At 37.3% G+C, this 20,531-nt stretch overlaps 1 long non-coding RNA gene across 1 annotated transcript in view; it reads left to right on the forward strand.

Annotated features, from left to right (window-relative positions):
* LOC142602991 (uncharacterized) overlaps positions 1 to 20,531 on the forward strand; it is a 233,847-nt gene that overhangs the window by 86,503 nt on the left and 126,813 nt on the right. The window lies entirely within an intron of this gene.

The following is a 20,531-nucleotide window of genomic DNA, read 5'->3' on the forward strand; positions in this document are numbered from 1 at the left end:
GAAATGCTGGACTAGCATAAGTGTTACCACAAACAGAAGCTATTAAAAAGAAACAAAGTTTTAATAGCACTGCCTAAAGGAATATTTGACCAAATAAACAGGTTATTGAGCCTGCAATCATAGTTATGTTAAAGTCCATTAGAAACTAGAATAATTTTATTCTCTGGAAACATCAGTGTTATATCAAGAAGTCCTGTTTTGTAATAAGAATTTAAACATGCTATTAGAATGTGATCTGTTGACTTTTTTTTTAATGTGTGCTTCTTCACGTTATTGAAATTGCATTGACTGTTGAGTGAATAACACTGATAAGGATTGAACTAATTGGAATAACTGAGGTCCACTGATTTCTCACCAATAACATTTGCTTCCTGAAGAAACAAGCTAAAGAGGCTTGGGCTAGATGCTCTGAAATGTCATCACAGGGAGCTTGCAATCAAAGAATGCATTCCATCAAAATTTGGTCAGCTTTAATAGCAGGAGAGTTTTGGAATATGTGACCAGCCTGAAGGGCATACTGGCTTCACTAAAATGACATAGTTATCGAATATTGGGTTTTATTTCAGTAAATTTGTGGCCTATGTGTATAGCCAGAGGATTTGAGGCAGAAGTAGTGACCTACCAAAAGCTTTGCACTAAAATCTTCAGCTACAAAACAGAAAAACAACCAAACAAAAAAAAAAGGAAAGAATATTTTGCCTTTTAAACCAAAATGAATTTAAATTAAATTGTTCTTTAAACTGTTGAACAAATGGAACAATGAATGCAACTGGAGTTGTAAATGTTGTTGAAGGATCTTTGTTTAACTATTCATATAGTTTTAAAAAGAAAAGCCAACTACTTCATATGTCTGTGCCTGAAGCCCAGCAGTCTTCAGGCATAACAACTTCTTTAGCTGAAATAATAGGAGAGAGTAGGTAGCGCCAACTAAATAACACATTTTGTCAATTTTGTTATTGTCCACGAACAACACGTGCTGAGCCAGTACATTTCAATAAAGTGTGAAGACTGAAATATATCTAAGAAAATTATAAAAACACCAAGGGGATAAAAAGATTGTTAAATGGAAAAATAACAACTGTATTTGATAAACAGCCTCTAAGGGATCTCTTGATTTTGCACAAGCACAAAACAATTAATAATTTCCTGAAGCAAAGGAGTGTGCAGAGCTAGACTGGCCCTTCTACAAAATAAACATATGAAGGACAGGCAACCTGGGATTCTCACAATGAAATTTTCTGGCTTAGGTTACTGGTTATCCCCCATAGCAAGAAACACCTGCATATATCTGGGGATACATTAAGGAGCTAAAGAAATCTTAATGTAACCTTTAGGTCCCAGCTTTACCCTGCACCTCCATCCCACACACTTCAAGAGCCCAAAATCACTCACTGTCATCCAGGACTTCATCACTCTCAAGGTAGAGATTTATGACTGGGCGGAGTGGGCAGCCTTACTTGCCAGGATATTTTATGTCCTGTGAGTCTATAGGCACTTTTTAGAGCCTATATATCCCAGTTTATCCCTACTGTACTTTACTAACTCTTGAGAGTTGACATAAATAAGAGAGATCCTAAAAACTCATGACAGGAATTAGGAGGTGAAAACACTCTTCCTAAATATTTTCAGATAATTTTGTTTTATAAAAACTTTGACAGAGAGAAGAGGGTACTCAAGAGCAAACATTAGGAGTATAAAGTCCCTTACATGGCCCAAGTGATATCTTCCAAAGAGATGTAAAGGACACTGAGAAGTAGCTGCAGTAGTGGGGAGTTACCTGGCAAAGAAATGCTCACAGTTAGCCACAGACATTCAAATACAGTTCTGTGGAATCTATAGAGGACAATTCAAATCCTCTTGAATTGCAGTTTCTGTTAGGGGAAAAAAAACAAGAGTCAGTTTGGAAATCAATCAATTTAGAAATTATAGTCAGGTTGTGTGAAGTATAAGATAGGGCAAGTTTAATATGAGCTCAGCTGCACTGCTGAGAGCATGCTGCTGCATTGTGCGCTGCTGCAGGCAGTAAGAGAAGACCTTGTGATGCAGCTGGTGGACTCCAGGCATGTGGATGTAGGGTTTAGGCATGGCTATGGAAGGTACAGTTTTAGGTCTATTTAGGGACCAAAACGTTTCACCTTATATATGTCTACATACTTTGTATCCATAGCAAGTGAACGATTTAACAAAACAATCCCAAAGATCCTTGGCTGGCATCCTCTTTTCACAATATATGTCTGCTTCTTCCTTCTTCTGTGGGCAATATCAGGAAAGGTCAGGAACTCTTTTCATCATAATTGTGATAAATTGAGGTAATCAGGCTAGGAAAACCTAGTACACCAGGACATCACTGATGTGGGTTCTCCAGACAGGCAATAGGTTTAGGAGCCTGTAGTTTTCTTTAAAAAAAAAACAAAACAAAACAAAACAAAAAACCAAAAACAAAAAAACCAACCCGAAAAAACCCCACAACAAAACCAAACAAAAAACCCCCAAACCCTAATGAGACTTTGGACTGGTTGTGGAGAATAACTGTGACTGTATACACTATGTTATTTCACTAGAATATTTACTAATTGAAGTGGCGAGAAGCGCAGGCTGAATAGACCTGTTGGTCATTCTCACTGGACCTGGACGGAGGAGGAATGAATGCTGCTGGATTGCTTAAAGGGAAATTTGAAAGACTCTTTGCAAGGGAATGACTGGAAAACGTACTGATGAGATGATCTGGAGCTGTAAAACTACATTTCATGTGTTGTTATCTGCTATTTCATTCATGACAAAAATTATGGCTTTCAAAAGAAAAACAAAACAAAAATACCCTGCTTTGGTAACTTCCACAGTTTTCTTCTCAGGGTCCAGTTCAAAGTAGAAACTTCTGCTATTTCTCTTTTCATTTAATAATATCCTGGAATAAGTAACTGGGAAAACAAAAATTGACAAAACATCAATGAAAAATACTATGTACCTGTAATCCATTTTGTCTGGATGGGAATTTGTAACCAGCTCCATTTAGCACCTACCTACTGTTTCACATTCACTCCTGCTGTCTGTCCAGATTCTAACAGAATTTTTTTTCATACTGATGCTTTGTCTAAAATACTTTCCATGCCTCATTCACTTGCCATCACTTTTCAACCACAACCATTTTTATTTTCCCCCCCTTGATCTCTGTCTCCAAATTTCTTTCTCCCTATGTCATTATTTAAGCTGTGTGAATACATTACCGACTAGTGAGCTTAAGGTTTTATTACGATTTTGCTTGAAATACAGGTTTTATTCAAAAGTCTGTGGAAATGAGAGCCTGAAACTAAATATTTAAATGTGGCATTTCAATGTGATATCTGCAAATAGAGCCTTATATAAATGGCAATGAACTAGGAAAAAAAAATTCTATGATTAGCAATCTTATTTGTAAAACTACACTGTTATTTATTCCTCACGTATCACTTTAAACCAGAGGTGAAAATTTTGTTTCAGAGAAGTTGTGAAGTTTTAAAATATATTTTAATTTCTTAAATGAGAGATAAAATGTTATAATTTTCCTCAAAAGAATTTACAAATAATTGTTGCAGTTTAATGAAATGAAGTAATTTCTGGTCCCTTCTCCCTCCCCCCTCCCACGCTACCACAATAATAAAAAGCGAAGGTTGAAATGACAAGCCTTTTTGGAAAGAAAGCACTAAAATATTTTGTTATAAAATAGGGGGAAATTAGTTATTTTTAAACCACTGTGATTTTTCACTTCCTCTCTCAAGTTAACCTTCAGCTAAATTGCAGTATTTCCATGCAGCAGTCAATTACTCCATAGTTCTCACTGCCATTTCCAATTGATCTGCTCATTTTAAGGACAGTGGAGTGGAGGTGCTAAAATATAGTATTACTCACTGGAACCTACTACTGAAATAAAAAAGTAATAAAATCATCCCTCAGGATTAGATGAAAGCAAGAAATGTCTTTCTCCACCTTTAATTTGGCTTTCTCAGAAAAATTCTTTACTGAGCCCTGCAAACAACTGGAATACTCTCAGTATGTAACATACGCCTTATAGGGGATCATACTCTGAGTTCACCATCTAGTTGTATCTTGCGCCTCAAATTTATTTGGATATCTTTGTACCATTCCAAAGAGCTTGAGAAAATATTTTAAAAAGGTTGGACCTAAATGAGGGGAAGGAGACGTTAGGTTATATCTTGTTGTTGTTGTGGGGAGGAGGGTGTTGTTAGTTATATCTTTCTTCAGTTAGTCCAAACTCTCTTTTCCATTTATCTTGTATCAGTAAGATCACTGGTTTAAGTTGAGCAGTGATCAGGAATGAAAGGAACCTTTGTGTTAAACCATCTATTTAAGCTGCCCCTGAGGCACACTCCTTTCCTTCATTTGTCTCTCCTCTGCAAGATGGCCTACTCATTCAAGGGCCAGTGGATATAGCTAGCGACTTCCAATCATGAGGCAGCAAAGGCCATTCATAAAGCTGTAGAAATTGTAACGTGGGCCCTCCTTTACTAAAAGGACTGAGGGGAGCACATCTTTAGGCCATATTTGAACTTGCGGAACATTTATATGTGAGTCACTGAGCGATTTGGTGCAAATAATAAAAGCAATTCCCCTCTGCTTATGAACTCGCTAAACACATTTGTATTAACATCCAAGTAATTTCAAAGAGTTTTTAATAACTTTATTTTTTTCTGATGCCTTGTGCGATTCCATGAGTCAATCAGCTGAATATATGCAACAGCTTACATACCAGATATGAGCTATCTGCTGCTGGGGTGGTTTGTTCTTGAATTTTTTTGCTGATGTTAGATAATCTGCAAATTTGTTTGTTGACCGTATGGATGCATCCATAGAAAATTAGACCTACGTGCCTTTCTATATTGTATCATACGAGTATATATGCTTGGACTACTAGACCTTATTACATGATGGTGCTTCATTCTGTGTTGATTACGTTTGTGAGTTTTAGTCAACACAGTCCAAAACTTAAATTTAGAAGCTGATCATATTGCATTTGAAAATTTCTGTAGTGAAGAGCAGTTTGGGAAAAAAAAAAAAAAAACAACCAAAAATGAACCTTTGTGAGGCCAGGGGGCTATTTTGCTGGCAGGAAAAGTGTGTTTTCACTGTTTTGCATCTCCTGAAGATGTAAAATGGCTACAACAGGAAGTGGCAAATCTGTCCACAAGTTTAACATCAATGAAGTACAAACCATTAAAAGTACTAGATGAGATTATAATGCAGTCAGTATTGTCAGATAAAAATGATGCTTTAGGGGTAAATTTCCTCTCTGAGAATGAAAATGGTATGTATAGTAATTAAATGGGACACCTTTAGCAATATATAATCTACAGTTCCATCATACACCTTCATTATTTCCCCTATAATTAGGATTTTAATCCTTGTATTTGTTCTTTTTAAAAGCATATTAGCATTGCAAGGCATTCCTACTGATTTATTGATTTATTATGTATATCATGAATGACTCCTGAGGAGCATAATAATGAAGGAGAATGTTATTTAATTCTACACAAATATTTAGGGATGGAGCCAATATTGCATAGCTTTATTATTAGAAGCCCTATTTCTTCTAATATCAATATCACCTTACAAAGCTCCTCATCTGCTATGATGAAGGAAGGATTATTAGAACTGACAGAGTACTTGGCTTTTCAAGGCTATTATATTTCTTGTAATTATTCCTTCTGAATTTCTGCGTGCAGTGCGACTTCTACCGAAAACCTGTTTTCCCTGTTAGTCTGATAGCAATTTAAACAAACAAGTTGCTTCCTTCAGAATTGTTGAAACAAAACTGCTATTAGATAATTAAATAAGACACCTCATATGATTCTTAGGCTTTTATTTTGGGAACAGGAGACATTGGCAGTTATCTTCATGTGGCCTTCCATTAGCCACGAGTTTTAACAGATGTACTTAAATTTTAATCAAATTGAACACCTAATCTTCCTATCTATGCATAAGGGGTTTTTTTATGGTCATTGCCAGGGTTCTCATGGTTTGGGAAGAGAAGACAGTATTTAAAAAAGAAAGAAAAAATAAATAAAGGAAAACCTAAAAGAAAAATCTATAGAGAAAAAACCTAATAAATTTCCAATTGGCTAACAACCATCGTTATATTTTTCCTGTTCACTATATAGTTTGGCATTTATCTTTTACAAGAAATGCTGCTGGTTTTAGTAAGCATAAATGGCTTTCTCTGGGGTTTTCTATTAAAGGTAGGGAAAGGGAATAGCATGAAAGCAGCATGTATGTTTTATAAATTATGTTCTTTTTTTCTAAAGAGAGCTGTACTAATCTGCAGTCTCATGTGGCAGAGACATTTTCCATATGTTTCCATATGTGTGTATATATGTGTATATTAGGTATATATACATTTAATTTTTTTCTTTTTTTCATTTTGCCTGGGGTTATAATCACATCAGATGTCCAGGCCCTAGGCTGAGGAGATTCTCTAAGGAATACGCAGGATGCCACAGGAGCTGTTTCAGTGGGTGGTACTCTTCCTTTTGAGTCAGAACTGAATGAATGCCTTGGCATGTGGTTCTGGAAGGAAGCATCTGAATGAGAGAGAAAATTGGAGTCTATCAGTGGGGAAGTAAGCTGTGTTGTCATAACCTGAATACATGTCAGTAATAGTAGTAGATTAAATTAATCTTGGGTAAACCTTCACTTTTAAGGAAATTCTTAATTCTCTATGACTGGAGGGATTGCTTTGTTCAAATGAGGCATCTAAAGAAATAAAAAGTTTACAACCATGTAAAAATGGCAATGTCGTGTTCTGTATTTGGATTGCACTTTGGACTTAAAGTCTCCTTTTAAAAAAAAGCTAGGAGCAGATGCCCAGATGCAGGACTCCATGTGTTTGTGGTAGAGGACTGTATTTCTCAGAACAGAGAAACTAGCTTTCCATCACTCTGATCCCAGAGACCATCTTTACCATGCAATTACTTACACACAAGTCTTCCTGATTTCCTTAAAGAAACTCAAAAACTGCTCACTAGCAGCTGCTAAAAATAATTTTTGTATAGCAGTCACAGAGGTGGCTTTTCCTGTCTTCGCAGATGCAAACACAGGCATGGTGACCTATGCATTCACAATGCACATGAGCTGGCAATAAAAATGCTGGCCTTGCAAAAAGTATCCAGACTTTTCACCTTGAAGAAACATAACCAATAAAGCAAGACAGATAATTGTAACACTGTACTATCTGGGATCAGGCAAGCTCTGTTGAAAAATAAATTAAAAGTACGGGAATTTATGTTCAAACACCTTCTTCAGCCAGGTTTAAATATTTTTTAGAACTAGTCTTGAGGAGGGGACTTTGATTTATCATATCAGACACTATATATGTGAATTGTGATTTATTAAGATGTTACATGTGTCTTTCTTCAACTTAAACTGTATCTAGTTAAATTTCTTCTGGAGGTACAATAATCATAAATTACTAGTGAGAAAATCTTTTCCTGAGGATGAAAAATTCAGTTTGCATCTTTACTATAACTTTTGCTGGTAATGATTATTCTGAATCTGCTTGATATCCATAGTTTCACAAATTCTACATTTAGACTCTGTATAGAATTCACGTAATGTTGTTAGACGCTCAGATACCATAGCAGAGTGTGCAGAGGGCTGCCACACAGAATGATTGATCTGACAGATTATCTGTGAATGATTCTGTGAAGGAAAACAAGCATGTTTATCAAGTGAAGCATTTACCTTCATGTAGCAGGCATCTTTCTAAAAAGTATTAAATTTGAGTATAATTTCAGGGTGGTTCTTAATACAGTGAATCAAGTTCTCATAGTATAAGTTGGCAGTCCTTCATGAAAGTCAATGTACTGAAGTCAAATAATGTTTCCAATGTATACATGAACTGAGTATCTGCCTTATGCTTGGTGTTTGTCACATCCTTGAAAGAAGAGGTGAAGCGGAAAGGTAGACATTTTCAGGTAAACAGGCCTTCATTTGTGTTATCACAGTGTACATAGTAATGAGATGTTGAAATTAGGACCAAAACTACATTTTCAAACCTGAAAAGGAATAATAAGGCTATTTAAAAAATAGCTATGCCAGCAAACCTCTATGGTGTGGTCAAAGGAGACCTTTCTGACTCAATAATCTTGGGTAATTACCACAACAAAATGTAGAAAACAATAAGTCTGAGGACATGGTATAACCAGGTATATTTGTCACTGCTGCTTGAACTTGATCTTGACTTGTCAAAAGGTCTTCTGATTTGCTGAGGAGCACAGATTACCTTAAAGATAATTAAGTATAACTAGTGCTATTTCAGTGAATAACTTGACCTGAATTATTTGACGTTTAGTACGAGGTTTCTGTTTTTGTCTAGGAGGAAGATGTGAACATCTGTGCTTCTGAAGAGCTCCGATATATGCCAGTTGGCATGGATTGTTGTGTTGAATAGAAGATTAGCTCACTCGGTGCTGATCTGTTAAAACTGAGGCTTGGATTATGTGCACACTGATAATTATCCACAAACTCAGAGCGTTATACTATTAATCCAAATCATAGGGCTTGCTATTTTATTGTCTACAGTTCACACTGTGGCCTGTAACAGAGTCACCATGCTGCACTAGTTGCATCTGAGGGTTCCCTTGGATTGTATGAAACTGAAATTTTAGGAATTGCTTCTCTGCACCATTGGCTTGATTTTGCAAACACCTTCGGCCAGCTTTCTGGGCTGTAACGCATCTTTGCTCCTTAGTTTATTGCCCATTTTACTCTGTTCATAAGATAGGGAAGAGACAATGGATTTGGTGTGTCAGCTTAATAGGTGATGGATGGTGTAGGTGCATCAGCCTGGCTCGAGGTGTCTGCTCAGCAATCCTGTGTGGATGGGACAGAGAAAAGAAGCAGTGAGAATACTCGTTTCGCATCTAGCTTCCAAATGGATCTCAGATATGTCTATGAAAAGTGACAAGGGCTGACAAAGCAATGTGTAATAGCTACTGTAACTGTAACTATGTATTACATTATTTTGACTTCTACCAGTGCCCTGTAAGAACTGTACTCTAATAATATACAGAATGGAATGGGTCATATTACATTGAGAATGGACAAACATCACTACTTCCTTTCTTCTTTTTTCTGTCTGTCTGTCTTTCTTTGGCCAGTTTATACAAATGCTGTGTCTGAAAAAAATGTGCAAGGTTTCAATCAATTCTTGTAATGGAATCATGACTAATCCCAATCCTCCCTTTTAAATAGCTCTATAAATTCCTGAACTGAGATGGAAAGAGTGGTGGTGATGGAGGGTGGGCAGGAAACAGGAAAGTTGCTTAAATTAGCAACTGCTGGACTTTATGGTATTTTTGTGACACTTGATCACAGTGTAGCCAGAAGCTACAGCACAAAAGCAGTGGACTTGAATCTCACAAAAGAAAGGACTAAAATCAAGTCTAATTAGCTTTCATTTAAAAAAAAAAAAAAGAAAGAAAAGAAAAGTTTGTAGACATACTTCCCTTCAGGACATTGCACACTGAAATGTTTACAGCCTGTAAACTAATAAAAATAGACAGCTACACACAAGGCCGTAAGTCTTGCTGGGTGGGAAGGGTAAGCCTTATTTCCTTCACTCTGAAATGGATTGAACCTTGTTGTATATATTTGCCAAGCTAGAGAGAAAATAGATACATTCAGCTCTCAAGCTAGCTCAGCACCACAAGGCTCATCTGGGTTGCATGTGGGAGAGAGCATTGTCTTAGGAGGAAGACAGACAAGATTTGAGTTGTTTGTCTTTAACTTGCCTGCAAATTTATTTGAATTTTCCTGGGTTAGCTGACAACAACTTCTCCCAAGGAGATGATCATCCCTTACTCTCACTGCACAGATAAATGCTGCTTCCTCTATTCAGCTTGAATTAAAAAAATGACACCAACTACAAAAACTTTTCCATGCCCCCAAAGGCACCTAGTCCTGTGCTAACAGTGCAGCTTTAAATGGAGAGGAAAAATGTGCTGGAGGGTGGGAGGGGGAGAATGCATTTCTTTCCTGGATGATCTGATATTCAGAAGATGTTATACCTGTTCCCATAAAAAACCGGACCACGAATCCTGCTATTTTTCTTTTCCCTTTTCTCAGCCTAAAGCAGAGAGAATATTTAAAGATTCTTCCTTTCCATATTTCTCATTTAACTAAAAATACTATTTCTTTCTTCTCTAATTTCCTACTTCCAATTTTTTCTTTTTTTTTTTTTTTTTTTTTGGTTTCCCAGATCTCAACTTTGAAATCAAGCTTGAACACCCAAATCTTTACCAGTTTCCATATTGCTTTAGAAAGGCACACCGTTTCCACAAAAAAGGTGTAACGTGAATACTTTTGCATCAATTTTCTGCCAGCAAGTCAACTCAGGTGCCCACCAACAAGACTTGGCTTGAAAATGGTATGTTTGTCTTTGTGTATTTTTTAAATTCACTGTGAGTATTTTTGTAATCTGGAAACTTCAGGTATGGAGGTGTAACTAGAAGGCTTTGAAACAGAAGGTCTATTAATGTGATTTGTGAGTTTGTTGCAGACTTATGTGCGGTTGCTAGTGAAATCATCTTTAAATACAGTGCTTGGGTATCTCCTCCACCAAACAAGACTAGGGTGGAAAAAAGAAGCAGTTTAGTTGTCTGTCCCTGGACCACGTGTGAAATTTTAAGCCATTGTCGCCATACGTTCTTATTCCTCTTCTCGCTTGCTCTGTATAATTGGTTTTGATATATAGCATGCATTATAAACAGAGTCTGAGTTAGTGAGTTTGTTACAAAAGGACTTCTGATTTGCATTTAACAATAATTCATAAGTTGTAGTTGACTCCTAGGTACTCCCACAACAGAGGGACCAATAGATTAGAACTCAGCTGGTGATCTGGCTCTTGAAATACTGTGTCAATGCTAAATTGTCTTTACATTGCTTTTATTAAACAAATACTGCTTCAGAAAGTAAAGCTCTCATCTGCTTCCCACTGAGCAGGTTTAAAAGACGTTTTCCTCCTTTTCTCTAAAGTCTTACTGTGGAAACCACATAGTTGTCCCCACTGTGATCTGTTTTGCAAAAGTAGGCTATTAATTGAAGATGTTTTTCAGTATTGCCAAAAGGTCACTACAATCAATTACAGAGAATATTTGTAAAGAAGAAGTCTTGCCTATAAAGCAATATATCCTGAGTTGTCTAATTTGTTCACTGTAATAAGGCCATGCCCACTTATTGATTAATCAATCTTTGTTTTCTGTTTGCTGATTATATCAGGAAGTCTCTTAATGTAATGGAATATCATATACAGAGTTGGCTCTGGGTAATGTATTGCAAAAATATTTATTCCTAATATTATAGTGCATATGTTCAACCTGAGGAGATGACTTTTCCAGGACAGACCACTCTGATTTGTTATGGTAAGCCTAGAACTGAGAATGAAATCATATTTGGATTTGAAACGTGAATAGTAACATGACTAAGGTCACCAACAGAAATTTTTCTGTTGTGATCCAATTTGTAACTCATTACCTGCTGTATTCCCTTCAGAAGTCTTAATGTTATGCAATTATACTGCATTGTGGATATACAATGCATGAATATAATTGATCAAAATCAAGCTTATGTTGTCTGCCAAAAACCTGGTTGTGGACAAATTCAAACTGGTTCTCAGGCTATCTTTAAAAGTGTAAGATTTGGCTACTTTTGAGAATCATAAAAGAAACCCCGAGCATATTAAAATTAATTCATCTTCATGTGCTTCATGTAATCAAGGTTTTTATCTTGTCACAAGCCTTAATGTGATTTGTAGGGGACAGAGTAGTGGCAAGAGTTATGTACACAGAAGATGTTCTGAGTTGTGGTATAATTATCATTATCTCTGTTGGCATGAGTGCATCTTTTCCACTAAATAGTATGCCTTATTTTGCTGTGATTCCATGATTCATTTGTGTTCTTTCGTACTGTAGTTGATGTAAATGAACCACATTAAACTGCCCCCCTGCTCACTTTGTGCATATTTAAGCATTTATAATGTCTCAAAAATCCATTATCACTCTGTGACAGAAAGATGAGAAAAATGTGTGAAAAACTCATATACAGGTAGAATTAGAACATGTCTATAAATTAACTTTTGACAGGTGTAAGATATCTAAGATTTAAGCTTGAATTTGTGTTGGAATTCAAATAAAATAATGCTACATTTTAAATCGAGGAGAAATAATGAACTACTGATGCTGATACTTGGTGTTAGTATTACAAAGCAATAATGTTTTTTTCAAAACTCATGAATTTTCCACTAAATGAATACTTGATGATCATAGCATCTGCTGTTAAAATACTCAGTAGGACCAGAGAATCAAAGGGAGAAACAACAGAACACAGAAATAATTTTCCATTAATCCTTACTTCAGTATTTAACGTGCTAAAGTGTAAGTGCCTCTTTTTTTGCTGTATAAAATGCTCATAACATGATTTAGCATGATGCAGATCTCATGGTGAGTAGTAAAATGGAAAGAATAAAAATAGGCCCTAATTCTGCAAGCATTTATGCACACGCCGCTCTGTTTGTATTACTTATGTACATTAAAATTTACTGTGATATATAAGGAATATTCAAAAATGAAAGGACTTCAGTGACAGGACAGTTTTTATGAAACAGTGGCACCACATATCAAAAATGCCAGGCTTAACATCAACAACATGTGCAATGTCTGCAGTGCTTTCAAATTATAAAACAATGTTTTTACCAGAAGGGTACTTAAAGTCGCAAGTTCAACTAACACATCCATTGAGAATGAAAATGTAACAGTTCTCTCTAAAAATTTTAATATGTATATTGATTCTCAGTGCATTCTGGAATGTGGATTCAGCTTTTCCGGCTCTGGAAATCTAATGTTCAACACATGGCCACCTGCAGTTTCTTTTTACCATGGTAAAATTTTTGTGCCTTTCCCCAGGGAAAAATCGAGGTATCATAGATGTTTTCTGGTTTACACATGTTATGTAGATTACACCTTAAATACGTGACATGCAATTTAAATCCAGACAGATTTTTGGCACCGATATTGATGGCTTGAAAGGTATCATACTACAAATTTTTAATTCATTTATGTGGTAATCACAGTTGTTGGAAATACAACCTGTTTGCTTCGCTGCATCAGGGCTCCATCTCCGAATCAGTGCCAGCCAAAAACCTCAACTTCTCAGTACTGACCCACTTTGGGAATGCTGCAGTGCTATCGCATTCCTTAATCCTAGGGAAACTGAAGTGGTGAAAGGGTTGTATAGTTCTGCTGTCATTACTGTCAAAACCAGGACAAAACATCAACATCTCCACAGAGGAAAGAAATACTCTCTCTGAGTTTTCACAGTAAGGACTGAAAAAAAGAAGTGAAATAGTGTCACTAAAATGCCCCACTGTGTGTTATTACCACAAGATTCTTCCAGTGTTTAAGTAGGGACATAAAATTTACATAAGTGATATAATGCTTTGACATTTTTTAAGGTGGATCACAAAAATGCCCTAATAGAATAATAAAATAAAATATGCCTTACGTAGCCAAAATACCATAAATATCAGTTTCTTAAACATAAATCATAAAAAATTATGCTTTTTATGATATAGAGTAGTCTCCATAATTCTTTTAAGCAAAGAATTGGGCTTTGTTTCATTTAAACTATTTGTCTGCATTATCTTAAATAAGAATAGAACTTACTGCCATGATATATTTAGCTTTTCTTATCTTTCTTTCAACCGTTATACTATACACAGTTCAATTATACCTTTTTATGTCACTGCATTGAGAAGAGCATGTTGTCCCACGTGGGCAGCTGCATAAGATTTCCCAGCAGTTAGTTACATGCAACAACATCCTTGACTCCAGTGTCTATGGAGGCAAAGTACGCTGACATAAAACAGCTTATGGAAGTGGATGTCTCTCTGCATATGTGTATAGGGAATATACATACAGCCATTAGACTGACAAAGGAAGTTGGTTACTTAAGAAAAGTTCTCTAATACAGATGAACAGTATCATGCTCTTGTGCTCAGGTTCTCCTCTTGTGGATTTCCATGCAAGCATAACTGGGGGTGGTCAGACTGTTATCCTTAGGGAACTCTGGTGTTGGCAGGAGAAAAATCAGGTTTAATCGGTGGACACTTGCATACTAACATAAACTGAAGTACAAGTATGCAGTTGTCAGCTTCAGTTGCTCAATTACAAAATATCAGAGAATCTATAAGCTAAGTCACAAAGGTGAAAAATAATGTTGCGTGTGTCATAGAGTGTAGGAGACTGCCCCATGAGCTCGATGTGTGGATTACTATGATGCTGAGTGATTTGACTGATTGATTTATCTAGTGGCATGCGGTTGATCTTGAAACCAGTTCAGTCACACAGACGTGGTATTTCAGGTGTTCTCAAAGGTCTCTGTCTGTCTGTGTGGGTAGCAAGATATCACTGTGCAACATGATGGTGATGGTAAATATGTTGGATCCATTGATTGTGATCAGCTGAGAGTGAAGTGACAAAAATAGGGATGAACTGTATTCTACATGCAGAGAAGGATACCTTCTAGGGAAAGAGGTCCACAAGATCCTACAAAGATCTTACAGAAGATATTTACCTGTCTTGCAGCAATCTTATTGAAGCTGACATGTGCTGTGGATGCTGGACTTCTGCACACTTCAGCATCGTTCTCCTAACTGTATTGAGGAAGGTAGTTGTAGTCTGAGGTCCTAAGTTACCTTGATGTTTTGAATCTGTCAAGACCCCAAATGCAGTCTATCAGTGTTAAGAGTGTAAGAGTGTGGCACAAGTCTACGCAGGGAGATTTGTTTAACATTTTCTTTTCTACCTTTTTTTTTTTTTTTTAAGAAAAACACATTAACTATAGAAGTTGGAGCTCAACAAAATAATTTAATGTCTTTCCGACAAATTTATTACTGATTTGGTCAATGTGTATTACTCAGAAAAAATGTGCTATTTTCATTGTAATATCTTTAGGGAACTACTACAAAGACAGTAAAAAAGTATTTTTCATATTCCTTATTGCATTAAAGTGTTACATAATGTAGCAATGCAAAGGAAAATAAATGAAGTTTGTCTGGGAGAGGCAAGAAAAAAGTTTGAGGCTTTAAAAGTATATAAGACTAAATTATAGAAGACATATCTAGAAGGTCAAGAAAAACCCCATCTTATATTTTTAGGCTTCAGACTCATGACACAGGGCAATGCTTTTAATAGAGTGAAATATTAATCAGCAGGTAATTCATAAAAGGTATCATAAAAAGTGGCTCAATTTTTAAAAAAAAAATAAAATTTGGCAATCACTATCTTCCATGGCCTCTAGTCCATTTACAGAATGTGTTTGTGTGTACTACTGAAGAGGTTATAAAGCGATCTCCTAAGGTTTGACGGTTGCTCACCCAAGGTTCTTGTGTGTCTTGCTGAAGCATTTAGTATAAAGTATTCATGGAGAGAGGCCATGAGATTAAATGAAATCTAGTTTGACTTGATAGAATAATTCCTTTGGGTTTTTTACTTTTAATTAAAGCTAAATGACACAAGAGATTATTGGCATCATAGTTAAACTTGACAGGTTTTGATAAGACAACAGCCTGAGCATGTCATATTTTTTCTGATTCTAGTTCATCCAGATATAACCTCAGCAAAGCATGTTGTGAGTCAGATCTGAATCAACAGTAGCAGTAGATTTATTGATCTCTTTTGTCAATACCTTTGGACAACTCCTGAAAGAACTCTAATTATCTTAGAAAACAAAGTCCTTGCAAATGGCAATTGCACAATTGATTAGTTGCCACTCTTTTACCTTGTAGTCTGAAACACAAAACTTAAGGACTCTAATTTTGAAGTTCAGCCCTTTGAAAGAGGTCTTTGAATAGGGATTGTTATTTCAGAACAGCTCCTGAAGCAGCAGAAACTTCTAGAAGCAGAAGAATTTTAGAATTTCCTCTTTGCCATATAAAGAAATTAATCTCAGAAGACTGCATTAATGAAGTGCTACATAGCAGTTGACCTATACTGCTATACCCAGACATGGGCTTACAATACGTGACTTTGGATGAGAGAATGCCTCATTTCCTTCAGTAAATTTTTCTACACTATACATGTTTTCTGAAGCAGTAGTACAAAGGGAAATAAACAGTTTGGTGGATAAAAAAAAAAGAAGAAAAAATATTCTTCACCAAGCACTTGGGGATTGAGTAAGGCAAAACCAGGTTTCAGAACCACATAACTACCAAGAAGCTTAGGAGAGTATCTACCACACTGTTTTGTTGCATGAAGACTAAAAGGAAAGAAAGTCTAGTTGCGGGGACTCCATAGAAGTAATCAGGCACACAGGGGGACACTTGTGTGTGTCTGCTCATAAAAAATGCACTAAATTCTTGAGGAATTCCAATAGCTTGATCAAGTAAAATATAACTGTACCAGATTGCCTTTTTCTAGAACTGCATACAGAGCAGGAATGTTTACACTCAGTGCAATGGTTTTCTGATGAGCCCGTTAACTCTCTCAATCTGTAATGAGAAAAGGAAGCACTCTAGCCTGGCTGCAAGTTTTATTTCAAGAACTTTCATAGGCTAGAAGATAAGGATAGAAATGTAGACTTTAATTGGAGATTTCACTGAGATGATAGAAGGTTAGATCAAGCCAGTGATGACAGCGGAAAGTTGAATTCTCAAGTAGTCTTGCCGTTAGTAAGTAATTTTTTATGCTGCTGACATGGTAAGAATAGAGAGCAGACAATGAATCAGAATTATTAAATACCTATGGGTGATAGACCAGATTTCATCTCTGGTTTTGGGACATAGTTGAGTTCCATTTGGAATAAAGAACACCCAGGAGTAACCTCATAGTAACTTGTAAATCCACTAAAATGTCAACTACAGTAAAGGTTAAAAGGGATTTTTTTCCCCTAATTTATGGCACATATTAACATCTTTTAAAAGGTTCACTCTGCTTTGGTAAGAGTTACAATGGAAGATAAAAGAAGTACTTATTTAATCAGAATTCACTCTCGGCATAGTAGCTGCTTTCTATGTCTGTCAAAACATGACAGAAGGAGTCAGCTTCTCTTTATAAATTGAGAAAATGGGATGAGAGTAATTGTAGAGATTCTGAGTTGTCAGCTCTGCCAGAGGACATGTGGACCCCTCTCTTCCATCCTGCAAGAGATACTCTTCTCTTATCACCCCACAACAAATTACTCCGATGTGGGCCACGCTCAGATGCTTCTTTGTTATCTGCCTCACTTTGCACAGGGAGGACAATCACCTCTCTGGAAGGTGGGATGCTCCCAGTTGAGAGTAAGGTGACAAAACCAGTGTTAGCATAATTAGACCAACCCCCAAATATTTGTGGTGAGCTCAGAGTGACTGCAGACCCTTGAAATGCAATGCTGGTAAGCTCAAAAATCATACAGATGCTTCTGAAAATGCTACCATAGAATCATGTGGTTATTAAGTCTAGCTACAGTGTTTCTGTGCGTAGCCCAGAACTCCTGCTCACTTTCTTTAATGTTATTTGCTTTATATAATCAATACCTGTCAAGCTGGGTTTTATGGAAAGTGTATTTTACAGAAAGCAACAGGACAATTTTCACCACAAAATAGTTTTGTGTGTGAAGGAGGAGTACATGTAATTGGTAAGTTAAGATTTACATTGTAGGTATACTCAGCTATCTTATAGACAACTTATTAATGAAAAAGTGGGATGCACAGTTAACAATTATTAAAGGGACATTTGTGGCTTGTCCATTTTATCTCTACACTTGATAGCTCTGGCCATCTCCCTCTCTCTTAAATCCCTTGCAGAAAATAGCGTTTAATATCTATATAGTGCTTACTATAATTAAGATGTCTCCATTTTGCACAAAGAAAAACTTTTTTTCAGTGTGGAATATTTTTTTCAACTGGGTTTTTTTTATCTTAACATCACTAGTTGTGTTAATGTTGTCAAAGTGTCCCACTTTATCCAAAAATTAACTGAAAAAATGAGTAGTGGAAGTAGCTAGATACTAGATTGTGCAATTATTTTTTTTTTTTTTCCACCTACAAATTCCTAAGATTTTTCTTGACTTATATTTGGGCTGTGGACCTTGCAGGTCAGAAGTCTCTTCCTTGTTGCATGTGGTGTGCAGTGCTCAGTGTACAGGGCTGGGCTTGCATGGGAGCAGGGTGGGGAACTAATCACAAGAGCTCAGGCAGGGAGGAATGGCAGTAGTACTCGTGATCTTTAATTAAACCTTCCTAAGAATGAGGGGTAACTGATTCTGCAAGTGCTGAACAATATTTTTTTTTTTTTTGACTGATGTAAACCATAGCTTTCTTTGATGTAACACCTGAATTTAGAAAAGAGCTGACATGTAAACTGTGAAGTTTGCAAGCTATAGGAAATCTGCTTTTGACTCCCTGGCTCATTCTCAGCACTAACCCTGCCAGTGGTGCCATAAACGGCAGTTTAGCTGCATGTAGTCTATTTACAGACAGCAGCATTACAGTCCTTGATTTGTGCATCCTCTTAATTTCTCCCTCCCCACTGTGCCCCCTCAGATGCACCAGGCCATTAGGATTATTAACCTCGGCCAGTTTATTAGCCTGGGATTAGCAGTGGCTGTGATGCGAGGAACTAGTGCAGCATAACTCTGTAGCACCCGTCAGGCCAAACCGGGCCTGCAGCCCAGAAACTGTGCCTTTGACCTTCAAATTCAAATCTTATCCTAATCCCTAGAGTTAGAAGTTTGCTTAAGTCCTGAGTAGTTTTAAAGGATCTGTAATGGCAACCCCAGTCTGTGCTCGTTATCAAATAGACAATTTAGTTGATGGTAGATGGGCTGGGGAGGCTGCCTGGGTCCAGAAGGGCTGTCTCTTCCGTCATACCCACACAAAACACTGCTGGGCTTGCACAAGGCGTTTTTTGTTCCCCTTAGCCCCTAGAAAGGATGGTAACACACAGCTAGGGTTCACAGCCACCCTGTGCAGGTGGAGCTGTGGGGCCGAGTGCTCCAGAAGATTCCAGAAGCTTCTGCAGCAGCACCTAGAGGAGCCCGCAGGTGGGTGGGGCCACACCTGGGGCACCCTGTGGCATTAGGACCTGGCAAGTGGGGGTGAGGCAGCTTCAGCCAGCAGCACTGGACCCGGCATGGCTGCTCTCCAGGAAAGTTTGTGAGGTGTTATCCCCTGTGTTTTAAACTGTTTTTTTCCTCATGATTCATTTGGTGCTCGAGTGGTGTCAGATCCTAACCTGCTTTCCTTCTTTGGCCTTTATCAACACAAGGAATGGCATGAGAACACTGCTCTGAATGTATTACAAAAGCAGCCATTTTAGAGCACGGGACTGTTGCCCAGTCAAATTGTAACACCTTTTCTTACATGGTGAAAGAAAACAGCAACAGAAAAAGGCATCAGCATGATAGCCCCATGTTTGGCTGGGCTCAAGCAGAAGCAGCAAAGTGCTCGTGTTGGCCTTGTGTAGCCTGTGAAGGATGTTTTAGCCTGGCTCTTCTGGCGCTAAAGGCTTGTCCTCTGAGCGGGCTGGCTGATGTGCCTGGGGAAGCTTCTGGCTAGAAGATCTGCAGGGGCCGAGTGATGGTCAGGCACCCCAGCTGAGTTCAAACCTGGACATCTTGGAAGCATGTGGAGAGAGAGAGAAAGAAAAACACTGACCACCCCAGCATGCTGGTAAGGAAAGAAAACACTGGAGGGCTGTTGAAATATTCACAGAGGATTAGCACAAAGTTACTGTGTTTAGCACAGGTGTTTCTGTAGCTGTGATACATTAAGAAAATTTACAATGTTCAATGACTCACACTTTCTCCCATGTAGTGTGGTAGTTTATTTTACTGGGCTAGAGTACAGAGTGAGGAGGAACACCTGCTGGTATTTTGGTTTTTCTGTAATGTCTAAGCTTTGTGAGCTTTTGTGTAATCTAGGTGTGTTTTGGTTGTTGTTGGTGGGTTGTTTGGTTGTTTTTTGTTTTTTTTCCCCCCCCAATGCATGAAAATAAAACATTTTAACACATAATGTTTACAAGGAAACAGATTTCACCAGAGATATGTAGAAATAATCTGTTCTCTGCCTCTGTGGAATTGCATACCATAAGCTACTATCACTAGGAAAATTTTAGACCTAGTTCTCAGTACATCTACAATTTCTATTCCTTTTGGTGATGCTATTCAATTCAGTGAGGGGATCTGAAAAGTGGAGAGCTGGTTATTGAGTGCTGATGTGTGTTCTGTGCTTTTTGTCTCACTAAGTTTGTCAATTAAGTTTTAATTAATATAACTTAAATGTGCTGATTTTCAGCTTAAGTAAAGCTGAACTACAGCTGTATTAGCTCAATTTATCTTGAAATAGGACAGATTTGGGGAGAGAGGTAAGGAAAATAAATTTAGTCGTCTTCCTGCTCTGAGATTGATGAATTATGTGTTGAATTCCTCTGGGTTTTGTGTCTTGTTCCACGGAGAGGCTGAGGAGGGACCTGACATGGCAGTGCATAGGCACAATGGGATGGACT

Source organism: Balearica regulorum, chromosome 9, assembly GCF_011004875.1.
Source record: "Balearica regulorum gibbericeps isolate bBalReg1 chromosome 9, bBalReg1.pri, whole genome shotgun sequence".
NCBI classification, from domain to species: domain Eukaryota; kingdom Metazoa; phylum Chordata; class Aves; order Gruiformes; family Gruidae; genus Balearica; species Balearica regulorum.